Source organism: Mirounga angustirostris, unplaced genomic scaffold (genome assembly GCF_029215605.1).
Source record: "Mirounga angustirostris isolate CCGP_5_RB_7025 unplaced genomic scaffold, mMirAng1.0.hap1 SCAF_5, whole genome shotgun sequence".
Classification (NCBI taxonomy): domain Eukaryota; kingdom Metazoa; phylum Chordata; class Mammalia; order Carnivora; family Phocidae; genus Mirounga; species Mirounga angustirostris.
This window is the reverse complement of record NW_026991713.1, coordinates 62,897,182-62,913,457: the sequence shown is the minus strand read 5'-3', so window position 1 is coordinate 62,913,457 and position 16,276 is coordinate 62,897,182. Positions and strand designations below refer to the sequence as shown.

The 16,276-nt window shown below is 36.3% G+C and overlaps 1 protein-coding gene and 1 non-coding gene across 2 annotated transcripts in view; one reads left to right on the top strand and one right to left on the bottom strand.

The window, feature by feature from the left end:
- LARP4 (La ribonucleoprotein 4) overlaps positions 1–16,276 on the top strand; it is a 203,806-nt gene that overhangs the window by 15,345 nt on the left and 172,185 nt on the right. The gene's annotated exons all lie outside the window — the stretch shown is intronic.
- LOC123845047 (U6 spliceosomal RNA) lies at positions 9,295–9,401 on the bottom strand. Its single transcript, XR_006790897.1, has one exon. It is a non-coding gene; the product is annotated as a U6 spliceosomal RNA (small nuclear RNA).

The following is a 16,276-nucleotide window of genomic DNA, read 5'->3' as shown; positions in this document are numbered from 1 at the left end:
AACAACTGAGCCACCCAGGTGCCCTGAGCTATATTAATTTTTTTAAGAAGGTCTCACTAATTGTGTAAGCTTCAGTCCTCAGAAAACTTTGGGTTTGCCTCTGAGCTATATGTCAAAATCATCAGCATAAAAATGGTAACAAAGGACACTGGAAAGGAGATCGCCTTAGGAGAATGTATAGAGCAAAAAACAACAGGGGTTTTATTATATTATAAATTATCTTCCAATCATGGCTATAATTTTAAGTTAGGTATAGAGAAAAATCAGGGGAAAACATCTAAAAAGCAAGGTAAGAAAGAGTTTGTGACCACAAAAATACATTATAGTTTAACTTGAAAGCGTTATATATTTATATGAAACTATTAGGTAAATTTGCCTTTTTGGGTAGGCCCATAAGGAATCTTTTTTTATTTTTTTTTTAAGATTTTATTTATTTATTTGAGAGAGAGAGAATGAGAGAGAGCACATGAGAGGGGGGAGGGTCAGAGGGAGAAGCAGACTCCCCGCCAAGCAGGGAGCCCGAGGCGGGACTCGATCCCAGGACTCCAGGATCATGACCTGAGCCGAAGGCAGTCGCTTAACCAACTGAGCCACCCAGGCGCCCAAGGAATCATTTTGATAAATGTGTATGAAAATGAAAAAATTAAACTCTGTGTATTTAAAAAAAATTTTTTTTAAAGTAGGTTCTATGCCCAGTGTGGAGCCCAACACAGGGCTTGAATTCACGACCCTGAGATCAAGACCTGAGCTGAGACAAAGAGTTGGACACTTGACCGACTGAGCCACCCAGGTGCCCCTGTTTTTTCAAATCATAATAGAGGGATGAAAATTTAATTTGAGAAGCTTTGTGGTTCTTATCTAAATTCTTTTAGAATTGCATATTTACTATATATGACATATATATATATAACATATATATAATACATTTATCAGATACTTTTGCTTCAAAAAATCTAGTTCAGAAAATGGCCTTCCCTTCTTTATCTTAAAAACTGTAAGGAAAGGACATTATTGAATCTTTAATAATGTCACATGATCAGAAATATGTCTATTCTAAATCTCTGATTCTCACAAAGGAAGAGGACCTTTTTTTTTTTTTTTTTAAAGATTTTTATTTATTTATTTGAGAGAGAGACTGAGAGAGAGAGAGCATGAGAGGGAGAAGCAGACTCCCTGCCGAGCAGGGAGCCCGATGCGGGACTCGATCCCGGGACTCCAAGATCATGACCTGAGCCGAAGGCAGTCGCTTAACCAACTGAGCCACCCAGGCGCCCCAGGAAGAGGACCATTTTTAAAAAATAAGCTTTAGAGGTATGCTTTACATACTATTCATCAGTTTTTTTTTTTTTTAAAGATTTTATTTATTTGAGAGAATGAGATAGAGCATGAGAGGGGGGAGGGTCAGAGGGAGAAGCAGGCTTCCCGCCGGGCAGGGAGCCCGACGTGGGGCTCGATCCCAGGACCCTGGGATCACGACCTGAGCCGAAGGCAGACGCTTAACGACTGAGCCACCCAGGCGCCCCAAGATTCATCAGTTTTTAAGTATACAGTTTCATACGTTTTTGACAAATGTGTACAGCAGTGTAACCATTAGGACAATTCAGATATACAATATTTCTGCACCCCCAAATTTTCACTTGTGCCCCTTTTTCATCAATCTCCTCCCCTAATCTCTCACTCCTGCCCCAGACAACCACTGATCTGCTTTTTGTCATCACAATTTTGACTTTACTAGAATTTCATAAAAATGTTTGTAGTCTTTTGTGTCTGGCTCTGGCTTCTTTCACTTAGTATAATGCTTTTGAGATTATCCAGATTGTTTTATGTAACAATAGTTCATTCCTTTTCGGTTGTAAGTAGTACATTCCATTATGTGGACATATCATAATTTATCAATTTACCAGTTGATGGACATTTGAGCAGTTTTCATAATAATAGTTTGGGGCTATTATTAACAAAGCTGCTGTGAACATTTACATAACCAGTCTTAATATGGACATCTGTTTTCATTTCTCTGGAGTAAATATTTAGGAGTGGGATTGCACTGTAACATGCATTTAACTTTTTAAAAAACTGCCAGAGTTTTACAAAGTGAGTGTACAAAATATTCCTACCAGCGATATATAAGAGTTCTAGTTGCTCCCCATTCTCCACTGTACTTAGTATTGTTGGTTTTTTAAGCTTTAGCCATTCTCATGGGTGCTGTGATATCTCATTGTGGTTAATTTGCATTTCCCTAATAACTAAGGAAGCTGCACATCTTTTCATGTGCTTATTTGCCTTTCATATCTTTTTTGGTGGAGTATCTGATAAAGTCTTTTGCCTATTTATTAGGTGGATTATTTGTTATTATTGAGTTGTAAAAATTGTTTACATATTCTGGATATAATTTTTTATTAGATGCATGCTTTGAAAGTATTTTCTCCCAGTATATGATCTGTTTCTTTTTCTTTTTTTAAGGTTATATTTATTTTATTTGAGAGAGAGAGGTAGAGAGAGGGAGCAGGAGTAGGGGGGAGGAGGCAGAGGGAGAAGATTCCCCACTGAGGAGGGAGCCCAATGTAGGGCTCGATCCCAGGACCCTAAGATCATATGTGGTGTTTCTTTTTTTTTTTTTTTAAGATTTTATTTATTTATTTGAGAGAGAGAATGAGATAGAGCATGAGAGGGGGGAGGGTCAGAGGGAGAAGCAGACTCCCTGCCGAGCAGGGAGCCAGATGCGGGACTCGATCCTGGGACTCCAGGATCATGACCTGAGCCGAAGGCAGTTGCTTAACCAACTGAGCCACCCAGGCGCCCATATATGGTGTTTCTTAATTTTTCTTAATAGTATCTTTCAAAAAATAGTTTTAACTTTTGATGAAGTACACTTTATCAATTTTTTCTTTTATAGCTTGTGCTTTTTCTGTTCTAAGAAATCTTTGTCTTACCCAAGGTTGTAAAGATTTTCACTTATGTTTTATAGTTTTAGAAGTTTTATAGTTTTAGCTTTTATCTATAGGTCTCTGATCCATTTCAACTTAATATTTTGGCATATGGTGTGAGGTAAGGGTCAAGGCTTTTTTCCATATGGATACCCAGTTGTTCTAGCACCATTTATTGAAAAGACTATCTGTCCCCCATTAAATTATTTTTGTAATTCATTTGTATATTAAATGAATATATTTGTGTTGGTCTATTTGATTTCTTTTTAAATTTTTTTAAGGAGGCTGTACGCCTAATGTGGGGCTTGAACTCACAACCCTGAGACCAAGTGTTGCATGCTCTACTGACAGCCAGCCAGGCGCCCTGTGTTGATCTACTTTTGGACATTCTGTTCTGTTCCATTAAATTATGTGTCAACAGCAATCTTTCAGTAATGAAAATTTATTTTACTTTTGTAAAAAGTATTCTGAAGTTATTCTTGGGTATTATGGAAAAGGGCTGAATCCTATACCTGTGAACAGTTTGCATTCTTCCCAACTACTACTCAAACCAGAAATGTATATGTGTATTAAAGGTATTTTCCCATAAGTAATTCCTAGGATAGTAAGTTATCATTGTAGGGAATATACATTTTTTTAAAGTAATCTCTACACCCAACATGGGGCTTAAACTCACAACCCCAAGCTCAAGAGTCACATGCTCTGCAGATTAAGCCAGCCAGGTGCCCCTGGAATATACATTTTTTAATGTATAAGAAGTAATTAGGCATCCTTTGTTTGCTTATAGCTTCATTTTCTCAGAATGTAGAAGAGGGAGTAAAATAAACTCTTGTCATGCAGAAATCTTTAAAGCAGCCAAAACTATATTCTATTAATGAAGAATGAAAAAAATATTGAAATTTTCAGAGGATAAAGCAGAATAAATTCTGTTCTTTGGGAATAACAACCATGAATACCACAAATCAAGGAAGGGGATTTCCTGACTTCTGCTTCCAAGCGATTTCCAATAAATGATGGAGGAAGTGATTTTCCTTTTTAAAAAACTTATTGTTGGCAGATTAGTATACTTCCTTTCAATCTTCTAGGATTTTAAATACATGTATACTAAAATTCCTGAACTTCATAAGCCTTTGGGTTTTTGTCAAATTTTTCATTTGCAGAATGTTAAATTGTTTCAGTAAAAAGTCGCTCTGTTGTAGAAATGTTACAGAACCAGGGAGATGATGCATTATTAAGAGGGAGGGAAACACCCATGCATTAACACTTAGCTAGGAGGAATTCCTTGCTCTGCTGCTGGAGCATAGGCTTTGGAGTCAGAATTCATTTGCATTTCATCTCTTTGACTTCTTAATATGAGTCCAGGGGCAAGTTTCTTAGCTTCTCTAAATCTCAGCTTCTACCTTGGCAATAATAATACTTGGGTGACAGTGTTGTCATGAAGATTAAATTAAATGACACCTAGTACTCTGCTTAGCATATAATACACTGAATAAATATAGATTCCTTTTCCATTTCACCCAGTCCTTCCTCATATAGACTTAATTTTCTGGAGGTAACTTGCATACCCCACAGCAGAAGCTGATCTGTTGGCTCTTCCTCTTTCTTTTAGTAACAAAATGATAGAAGTTTGTAGAGTACTGGAAAACAGGAGAACATCTGAGCTCAGGGATCAGACTCTAGGATAAGAAACTAGTTCAGCAGGAAGTATGCACTGTCAACCCCTTAAGGATCATATGCTCAAGGTGTCCAATCCTATCTCACATGTTTAATACCTCAAATGTCACTTGATGGTAGAAGACTCTCTAGGGAACTCTGTGAGAACAGTACTCAGTTGTAGTGGAAGGCTGACCTGAGAACACCCTTTAGACTTTCTCTACCCTTCTTTGTCCTTGTGTAATTTAATTATGTTCTCTCTTGCTGTAGCTTTTAAATTCAAAGACACTTTTTATTAGTGCCTGTCACCTTAAATTACCAGATTCTGGCCCTCTTTACCTCCTCCCACCTTTATCCTGTGAAAGAGATAGTGGTACTGCTTAATTTAAGAGATATTTGCTTCTGGTTACACCTCTCTGCTCCCCAACATACCTGCCCTTTCACAATTAACTTCATTCCTAAAGGCAGAAAAAACTTTTTAAAATGTTCTAGCTATTTATTGAGAAGATCTGGACATCACTATTAGCAAACAACAGATTCTCAGTTGTGTATACAATTATCTTAATGTACGTTTGGGATATTGCAGAAAAATTACCAATTCCTATTTTAAGACTATCTGCCAAAACACAAAATACTCTCAATCAATCAGACTGATCATACTAACTTTATTATATGTGTATCAGTATTCCTATTCTAATAAAGAACGGACTTTCTATAAATTGTTTATGTACTGTAAGAGGCCCTGAGAATACAAAAGTACAGGATTTGGACCTTAATACTTTAGTCATAAGGAAAGCAAGCTAGGATTAGAACTCAAAGTCACTAATTCAGTTTTTTCACATGTACCAAAATTTAATTGTATAGTGCATTGGATCTATCTCAGACACAAAAATATACAGAATTCTTTGTCTGATTCTATATATAAAATATATTCCCATTTATGTATTTATGTTTAACTTAGACTATAACACCTATCAAATAATATTTTATTGTTTGATTTCCAAAAGTTCATTCCTTATTCTCCTTTGGTTCATGCACAAATTTGAGCCTGCTCAGTTGGATATACAAACGTTTTACACTTTCTGTTATAGTATCACTCATATGCAACACCCTCAAGAGTAAGAAAAACACTCAGTTGTTAACACCTTCTTCTAGAGAGAGTTCTAGTTAGAAGAAATAATTAAATATCTTTATTTTTTAAACCGTTGTTATATGGATATTCTGGTATTTGCTGCTGAAAGCACCATTAAATAAATTCAGTCAGTGATTAAAGCACCTGACTTAGATAGCTTTATTTAGGTGTTTTTCCATATTTTCAAAGACTAACTTCTTACCTATAATTTATTTATTTATGTATTTATTTTCAAAGACTAGCTTAGTTAAATCTTACATGAACTTTTCTAGAACATAGGAAAAGTAGAAATATTTACCAGCTCTTTACATAAAACCATGATAGCCTTGATACCAAAACCAGATAGGGAGAGAAAGAAAATTACAAGCCAATCTCATCATCACAGACACAAAAATTCTAAGTAAATTACTAGTAAACTGAATCCAACAGTGTATTAAATAGATAATACCAGGGTCTAGTTGAGTTTATTCCAGGAATGCAAGGGTGGTTTAACATTGAAAACAAAACAAACTTTCAATGTAAATTATCATATTAGCAGGATAATAGGGAAAAAGCTATGATCATCTCAATAGAGGTAGAACAAGCATTTGAATTCAGTACCCATTCATTTTTTTAAATTTAATTTTTTATTTCTTTGTAATATTTTTCAGTTTATTTCTAACTGAAGTGTAGTTGACATACAATGTTATATTAGTTTCAGGTATACAAACATAGTGATTCAACACTTAAATGCATTACAAATGCTTACCATAGTAAGTGTAATTACCATCTATCACCAAAGTTACAGTATTATTGACTATATTCCCTATGCTATACTTTATATCCTGTGGCTTATTTATTTTATAAATGCAAGTTTGTACCTCTTAATCCCTTTTAGCTATTTCACCCATGTCCCCATTGCCCCTCCTCTCTGACAACCACCAGTTTCTTCTCTGTATTTATGAGTATTTCTGGGTTTTTTCCCTACATATATGTGAAATCATATGGTATTTGTCTTTCTCTGACTTATTCACTTAGCATACTACCCTTTAGATCTGTCTATGTTGTCACAAATGGCAAAATTTCATTCCTTTTTTATGGTTGAGTAATATTCATGTGTGTGTGTATACACCATATCTTCTTTATCCATTTATATATCTGTGGACACTTAGATTGCTTCGATATCTTGGCTATTATAAATAATGCTGCAGTGAACATAGGAGTGAATATATCTTTTTTGGATTGGTGTTTTCGTTTTCTTCAGGTGAATACCCAGAAGTGTAATTGCTAGAGTATATAGTAGTTCCATTTATTTTTATTTTTATTTTTTGAGAGGGAGAGTGGGGTAGGGGCGGAGAGAGAGGGAGAGAGAGTTTTAAGAAGGCTCCATACCCAGCGTGGAGCCCCCCACAGGACTTGATCTCATAACCCTGAGATCATGACCTGAGCTGAAATTAAGAGTTGGATGCTTAACTGACTGAGCCACCCAGGCACCCCAGTAGTTCTATTTTTAATATTTGAGGAATCTCCACACTTTTCCATAGTGGCTGCTCCCAATTTACATTCCCACCAATAGTGCACAAGGGTTTCCTTTTCTCCATATCCTTGCCAGCATTTGCTATTTTTTGTATTTTGATAATAGCCATTCTGACAGATATGAGGTGGTATCTCACTGTAGTTTTGATTTGCATCTTCCTGATGATTAATAATGTTGAACATCTTTTCATGTACCTATTGGCCATCTGTATGTCTTCTTTGGAAAAGTGTTTATTCAGGCCCTCTGCCCATTTTTAAATTGGATTGCCTGGTTTTTCTTGGTGTTGAATTTTAGGAGTTCTTTATATATTTTGGATATCAACCCCTTACCAGAAATATCATTTGCTGATATCTCCTCTCATTCAGTAGGTTGCCTTTTCATTTGGTTGATGGTTTCCTTTGCTGTGCAAAAGAGTTTTAGTTTAATGTAGTCCCAATTGTTTATTTTTGCTTTTGTTGTCATGTCTGAGGAGGCAGATCCAAAAAATTATTGCTAAAACCAATGTCCATGAGTTTACTGCCTATGTTTTCTTTTAGGAGTTTTATGGTTTCAGGTCTTATATTTAGGTGTTTCATCCATTTTGTTTTATCTTTGTATATGGTATGAGAAAAGTGATCATGTTTCATTCTTTTACATGTAGCTGTCAGGTTTTCCAAACACCATTTATTGAAACTGTTTTCTCTATTGTATATTCTTGCCTCCTTTGTCATAGATTAATTGAATTAATTGAACATATAAGCATGGGTTTATTTCGGGGCTCTCTTTTCAGTTCCATTGATATATGTATCTATTTTTGTGCCAACACCATACTGTTTTGATTACTATAGCTTTGTAGTATAGTTTGACATGTTGGCATGTGATTCCTGCAAGTTTTTCTTTCTCACATTTGCTTTGGCTATTCAGGGCCTTCTGTAGTTTCATACAAATTTTACTGTTATTTGTTCTAGTTCTGTGAAAAATGCTATTGGTATGTTCATAGGGATTATACTGAATCTGTAGATCACTTTGGGAAGTATGGACATTTTAACAATATTAATTTTTCCAATCCCTGAGCATGGTATGTCTTTCCATTTATTTGTGTTGTATCTTCAGTTTCTTTCATCAATGCATCAATTACTGCTTTCAGAGTACAGGTCTTTTCACCTCTTTGGTTAAATTTATGCCTAGGTATTTTATTCTTTTTGACGCAATTATAAATGGGATTTTTTTTCTCTTTCTGATATTTTTTTATTAGTGTATAAAAATGCAACTTATTTCTGTATATTAATTATTCTAATAGTTTTTTGCTGGTGTCATTAGGGTTTCTTATGTATAGTATCATGTCATCTGCACAGGGAATTTTACTTCTTCCTTATCAATCTGGATGCCTTTTATTTCTTTTTCTTATCTGATTGCTGTGGCTAGGACTCCCAGTACTATGTTAAATAAAAGTGGCAAGAGGGGCATCCTTGTCTTGTTCCTGATCTTAAAAGAAAAGACTTTTTTTTAAATTGTTGAGTATAATGTTATCTGTGGGTTTGTCATATATGGCTTTTATTTTTTTTAAATTATTTTATTTATTTATTTATTTATATTTTTTTGTAGTTTTTAATTTTATTATGTTATGTTAGTCACCATACAATACATCATTAGTTTTTGATGTAGTGATCCACGATCCATTGTTTTCGTATAACACCCAGTGCTCCATGTAATACGTGCCCTCCTTAATACCCATCACCGGGCTAACCAATCCCCCCTCCCCCCTCCCCTCTAAAACCCTGTTTGTTTCTCAGGTCCATAGTCTCTCATGATTCATCTCTCCCTCCAATTCCCCCCGCTCATTTTTCCCTTCCTTCTCCTAATGTCCTCCATGTTATTCCTTATATTCCACAAATAAGTGAAACCATATGATAATTGACTTTCTCTGCTTGACTTATTTCACTTAGCATAATCTCCTCCAGTCCCATCCATGTTGATGTAAAAGTTGGGTATTCATCTTTTCTGATGGCTGAGTAATATTCCATTGTATATATGGACCACATCTTCTTTATCCATTCATCTGTTGAAGGGCATCTTGGCTCTTTACACAGAAAAATATGGAACGCTTCACGAATTTGCTTGTCATCCTTGCGCAGGGGCCATGCTAATCTTCTCTGTATCATTCCAATTTTAGTATATGTGCTGCCGAAGCGAGCACCATATATGGCTTTTATTATGTTAAGATATGTTCCCTCTAAACCCACTTTGTTGAGAGTTTTTATCATGAATGAATGGTGAATTTTGTCAAATGCTTTTCCGGCATTTAGGAATGACATAATCATATGATTGGTATCCATCATTGTGTTAATGTTGTTTGATTGATTTGCAGATAGTGAGCCATCATTGCATCCCTGGAATAAATCCCATTTGATTGTGGTAAATGTATTTAATTTTAATGTATTGTTGAATTTGGTTTACTAATATTTTGTTGAGTATTTTTGCATCCAAAGAGGGGGAGGGAGTAAGAATCTGAAGGCGACTCTGCACTGAGTGCAGACCCTGACTCGGGGCTCAATCCCACAGCCATGAAATTATGACCTGAGCCAAAACCAAGAGTCGGATGCTCAACCGACTGAGCCACTCAGGCACCCCTAGGGTAGTAGTTCTATTTTTAATTTTTTGAGGAACCTCCATACTCTTTTCCACAGTAGCTGCACCAGTCTGCATTCCCACCACCAGTGCACAAAGTTCCTTTTTCTCCACATCTTTGCCACCACTTGTTTCTTGTGCTTTTGATTTTAGCCATTCTGACAGGTGTGAGGTGATAGCTCATTGTAATTTTGATTTGCATTTCTCTGGTGATCAGTGATTATGAGCATCTTTTCATGTTTGTTTTCCATCTGGATGTCTTTTTGGGGAAATGTCTGTTCATGTCTTCTTCCCATTTTTGATTGGATTATTTGTTTTTTTGGGTGTTGAGTTTTATAAATTCTTTATATATTTTGGATACTAACCCTTTATAAGATAATGTCATTTGCAAATATCTTCTCCCATTCAATAACTTGCCTTTTAGTTTTGTTGATTATTCCCTTTGTTATGCAAAAGCTTTTTGTTTTGATGTAGTCCTGAGAGTTTATTTTTGCTTTTATTTCCTTTGCCTCAGGAGATATATATAGAAAAACGTGGCTATGGCGAATGTCAGAGAAATTATTGCCTTCAAGGATTTTTATGGTTTCAGGCCTCACATTTAGGTCTTTAATCCATTTTGAGTTTATTTTTGTGTATGGTGTAAGAAGGTGGTCCAGTTCCATTCTTTTGCATGTAGCTGTCCAGTTTTCCCAACACTTTTTTTTTTTTTTAAGATTTTTCATCCATTTATTTGAGAGAAAGAGGGAGAAAGCACACAAGTTGGGGGAAGAGCAGAGGGGGAGGGAGATGGATAAGCAGACTCTGTGCTCGGCACGGAGCTGGGCACAGGGCTTGATCCCAGAACCCTGAGATCATGATCTGAGTAGAAACCAAGAGTCGGACACCCAACCGACTGAGGCACCCAAGTGTCCCATCCAACACCACTTTTTGAAGAGATTTGTCTTTTTTTCATTGTGTATTCTTTCCTCCTTTGTCAAAGATTAATTGACCATATAGTTGTGGGTTTATTTCTGGGTTTTCTATTCTGTTCCATTGATAATATGTTTCTATTTTTGTGCCAGCACCATCTTATTTTGACTACTACAGCTTTGTAATGTAACTTGAAGTCTGGAATTGTGATACATCTGATTTTGTTTTTTCTTTCTCAAGATTGCTTTGGCTATTCAGGGTCTTTTGTGATTCTATACAAATTTTAGGAGTGTTTGTTCTAGTTCTGTTTAAAATGCTGTTCTATTTTGATAGGGATTGCATTAAATGTGTAGATTTCTTTGGGTAGTATAGACATTTTAACAATATTTATTCTTCCAACCCTTGAGCGTGGAATGTCTTTTTCTTTCTTTGTGTCATCTTCAATTTCTTTCATAAATGTTTTATAGCTTACAGAGTACAGGTCTTTCACCTCCCTGGTTAAGTTTATTCCTGGTATTTTATTGTTTTTGGTGCATTTGTAAATGAGTCTGTTTTCTTAATTTCTCTTTCTGCTGCTTCATTATTAGTGTATAGAAATGTAACAGATTTCTGTACATTGATTTTATATCCTGTGACTTTACTGAATCCATTTATCAGTTCTAGTAGTTTTTTGGTGGAGTCTTTAGTGTTCTCTCTATATAGTATCATGTCATCTGCAAATAGTGCCATTTTTACTTCTTCCTTAGCAATTTAGATGCCTTTTATTTCTTTCTCATGTCTGATTGCTATGGGTAGGACTTCTAGTACTATGTTGAATAAAAGTGGTGAGAGTGGACATCCTTGTCTTATTCCTAACCTTGGGGGAAAAGCTCTCAGTTCTTCAACATTGATTATGATATTTGCTGTGAGTTTTTCATATAAAACCTTTATTATGGGGCACCTGGGTGGCTCAGTCATTAAGCATCTGCCTTCAGCTCGGGTCATGGTCCCAGGGTCCTGGGATCAAGCCCCACATCAGGTTCCCTGCTCGGCGGAAGCCTGCTTCTCCTTCTTCCTCTCCCACTCCCTCTGCTTGTGTTCCCTCTCTCACTGTGTCTCTCTGTCAAATAAATAAAATCTTAAAAAAAAATAAAAACCATAAAACCTTTATTATGTTGAGGCATGTTCCCTCTAGACCTACTTTGTTGCAGGTTTTTATCATGAATGGATGTTGTACTTTGTCAAATGCTTTTTCTCCACCTATTGGAATGATCATATAGTTTTTATCCTTTCTCTTATTGATGTGATGTATCATGTTGATTGATTTATGAATATTGAACCCTGCTTGCATCCCAAAAATAAATCCCACTTGATTGTGGTGAATGATTTTTATAATCTATTCTTAGATTCCATTTGCTAATATTTCATTGAGGATTTTTACATCTTTGTTCATCAGAGATACTGCCTGTAGTTGTTTTTTGTAGTGTCTTCAACTGGTTTTAGTATCAGGGTAATGCTGGCCTCATAGAATGAATTTGGAAGCTTTTCTCCCTCTTCTCTTTTTTGGAATAGTTTGAGAAGAGTAAGTATTAACTCTTCTTTAAATATTTAGTAGAATTTGCCTGTGAAGCTTTCTGGTCCTGGACTTTTGTTTGTTGGGAATTTTGTGATTACTAATTCAATTTCATTGCTGGTAATTGGTCTGTTCAAATTTTCTTTTTCTTCCTGTTTCAGTTTTGGTAGGTTCTATGTTTCTAGGAGTTTATCCATTTCTTCTACATTTTCCAGTTTGTTGGCATATAATTTTTCATAATTTTCTCTTACAGTTGTTTGTATTTCTGTGGTATTGGTTGTTATTTCTCCTCTTTCATTTGTGATTTTGTTTATTTGCATTCCCTCTCTCGTGCGCACACTTTTTGGATGAGTCTGGCTAAAGGTTTATCAATTTTGTTGATCTTTTCAAAGAACCAGCTCCTGGTTTTATTAATCTGTTCTATTGTGTTTTTAATTTCTATATCATTTATTTCTACTCTGATCTTTATTATTTCCTTCCTTCTGCTTGTTTTAGGTTTTATTTGTTGTTCTTTTTCTTTAAGTGTGAGGTTAAGTTGTTTATTTGAGATTTTTCTTGCTTCTTGAGGTAGGCCTGTATTGCTATAAACCTCCCTCTTAGAGCCACTTTTGCTGCATCCCAAAGATTTTGGACTATCGTGTTTTCATTTTCATTTGTCTCCATGTATATTTGATTTCCTCTTTGATTTCTTGGTTGACCCATTCATTGTTTAGTAGCATTTTTTTTTTTTATTTTTAATTTATTCATTAGAGAGAGAGAGAGAGAGCACAAGCAGGGGGAGAGGCAGAGGGAGCAGGAGAAACAGACTCGCTGCTGATCTGGGAGCCCAACATGGGGCTAGATCTCAGGACCCTGGGATCATGACCTGAGCTGAAGGCAGACGCTTAACCATCTGAACTACCCAGGTGCCCCAGTAGCATGTTATTTAACCTCCATATATTTATGCTCTTTCCAGATTTTTTCTTGTGGTTGATATCTAGTCTCACAGTGTTGTGGTCAGAAAAGATGTTGGAATGACTTCAGTTTTTTGGAATTTGTTGAGACTTGTTTTGTAGCCTAATATGTGGTCTATTCTGGAGAATGTTCCATGTGCACTTGAAAAGAATGGGTATTTTGCTGTCTTAGGGGGGAATGTTCTGAATATATCTGGTCCAGTGTCACTCAAAGCCATTGTTTCCTTGTTGATTTTCTGTTTAGATGATCTGTCCATTGATGTAAGTAGGGTGTTAAAGTCCCCTACTATTATTGTGTTACTATAGATTAGTTCCTTTGTGTTTATTATTACCCATTTTTTTTAAAGATTTTATTTATTTATTTGACAGAGAGAGAGAGAGAGAGTGAGAGAGAGAACACAAGCAGGGGGAGTGGGAGAGGGAGAAGCAGGCTTTTCCGCTGAGCTGGGAGCCCGATGTGGGACTCGATCCCAGGACCCTGGGATCATGACCTGAGCCAAAGGCAGTCACTTAACCAACTGAGGCACCCAGGCCCCCCTATTATTACCCATTTTATGTATTTGGGTTCTCCCATGTTGAATACATAAATATTTTTAATTGTTATGTCTTCTTGTTGTATTTTCCTCTGTATTACATAGTGTCTTTCTTTATCTCTTGTTACAGTCTTTTTTTTTTTTTTTCTTTGAGAGAGAGTGAGAGAGCACAAGCTGGGGGAGCAGCAGAGAGACAGGGAGAAGCAGGCTCTCCACTGAGCAGGGAGCCCAGTGTGGGGCTCGATCCCAGGACCCTGGGATCATGACCTGAGCCAAAGGCAGACACTTAACCAACTGAGCCACCCAGGTGCACCTACAGTGTTTGTTTTAAAGTCTATTTTGTCAGATATAAATATTGCTACTGTGGCTTTCTTTTGACATCTATTTGAATGATAAATGTTTCTCCACCCCTCTCACTTTCAATCTATACATGTCTCTAGGTCTGAAATGAGTTCTTGTTGACAGCATAAATGGGTCTTGTTTTTTAGTCCACTCTGATACCCTCTCTTGTGATTGGAGCATTTAGTCCATTTACATTCAAGTAATTATTGGTAGATAGGTATTTATTGCCATTTTGTTATTTGTTTTGTATTTTTTTTCATAGTTTTTCTCTGATCCTTTCTTCTCTTGCTCTTGTTCATGGTTTGTTGGCTTTTTAGTGATATACTTGGATTCCTTTCTCTTTATTCTTTGCATATCTATTACTGGTTTTTGATTTGTGGTCACCATTAAGTTTGTATATAACATCTTCTGCATATACCAGTCTATATTAAATTGATGGTCCCTTAAGTTTGAACACATTCTTACTCCTCTCCCTGCCCCACATTTTAGGTATATGGTGTCATAATTTACATCATTTAATTTTGTCAATTCCTTGATTGATATTTACAGATATACTTATTTTTACTGCGTTTGTGCTTCCAACTTTTCATACTCTCACTTGTGGTCTTTCCTTTCCCCTCAAAGAGTCCCCTTTAATATTCCATGACCACTGATTTATTGGTCATGGACTCCTTTAGTTTTTGTCTGAGAAACTCTTTATCTCTCCTTTTATTCTAAATGATAGCCTTCCTGGGTAGAGTATTCTTGGCTGCAGATTTTTCCCTTTCAGCAATTTGAATATATCTTGCTCCTCCTTCCTGGCCTGTAAAGTTTCTGCTGGAAAATCCTCTGATAGCCTTATGGGGTTTCCCTTGTATGTAACTGTCTTCTTTTCTCTTGCTGCTTTTAAAATTCTCTCATTATCGCTACTTTTTGCCATTTTAATTACTATGTGTCTTGGTGTGGACCTCCTTGAGTTGAACTTATTGGGGGATCTCTGTGCCTCCTGGATCTGAATATCTTTCCTTCCACAAGTTAGAGAAGCTTTCAGCTATTATTTCTTCAAATAAATTTTCTACCCCCTTTTTTCTCTCTTCTTCTGAGATCCCTATAATGCAAATGTTATTATGCTTGGTGGAGTCATTGAGTTCCCTATGTCTATTCTCATTTTGCATGATTCTTTTTTTCTCTCATTTGCTCAGCTTGATTAGTTTCCCTTACTCTGTCTTCCAGGTCATTAATTCATTCTTTTGCTTCCTCTAGCTTACTATTTATTCCATCAATGTATTTTAATTTTATTTATTGTATTCTTCATCTCTGATTGGTTCTTTTTTAACTCTCCATTGAGGGTCTCACTGATGTCCTCCACTCTTTTCTCAAGTCCACTGAGTATTTTTTTGAACATTACTTTGAATTCTTTATCAGGCATATTACTTATCTCTGTTTCACTTAGGTCATGGAATGGTTTTGTCCTGTTTTTTGTGTTTTTTTTTTTTTTATATGAGATGTATTTTTCTGTCTTCTCATTTTGTCTAACTCTCTGTTTCTGTTTCCATGTGTTAGGAGAGTCAGCTACATCTCCTGCTCTTAAAGGTAATGGACTTATGAAGAAGAAGTCCTGTATTGCCCTGTAATGCAGTGTTCCCTGTTCCCTAGGACCTAGTATTTCAGGAAGTGTCTCCCATATGTGTCTCATTTACCCTGCTTTTGAGTCTTAGCTGCTTTTTCCTTTAGTGCAGTTGTCTGCAGAGACTCTCTTTGCCTGTTGTGGGCAGTGTTTGGTCCCTGGCTGTGTGGGGCACATTTTAACAAGGTGTGTGCTGCTCTGCTTGCAAAATGAGACCTGCCTCCATCGCTGGAACTGACGTCCTGCAAAACGTGGGTGGGGACACAAAGTGTTGGTGGAGTTTGTGCCAGTCTTCTGGGGAAGGGGACCCAAAGCACTGGTACTGAGGCAAGCATGACTGGGAAGGGCAGATACACCAAATCATGCTTGGCTGGGGCTTGGTGTAAGCAAGTCAGATAGCAGTTATTGGCCACCCAGGTGCCCCAATCATTTACCTTTAAAATAAGGTATGTACTCATTGCAGTTTTGCTAATTGTTTTGGTTGTTTTTGTAGTTTTCTGTTCCTTTTTTCTTTTCTTGGTGTATTCCCTTGTGGTTTGATGACCTTCT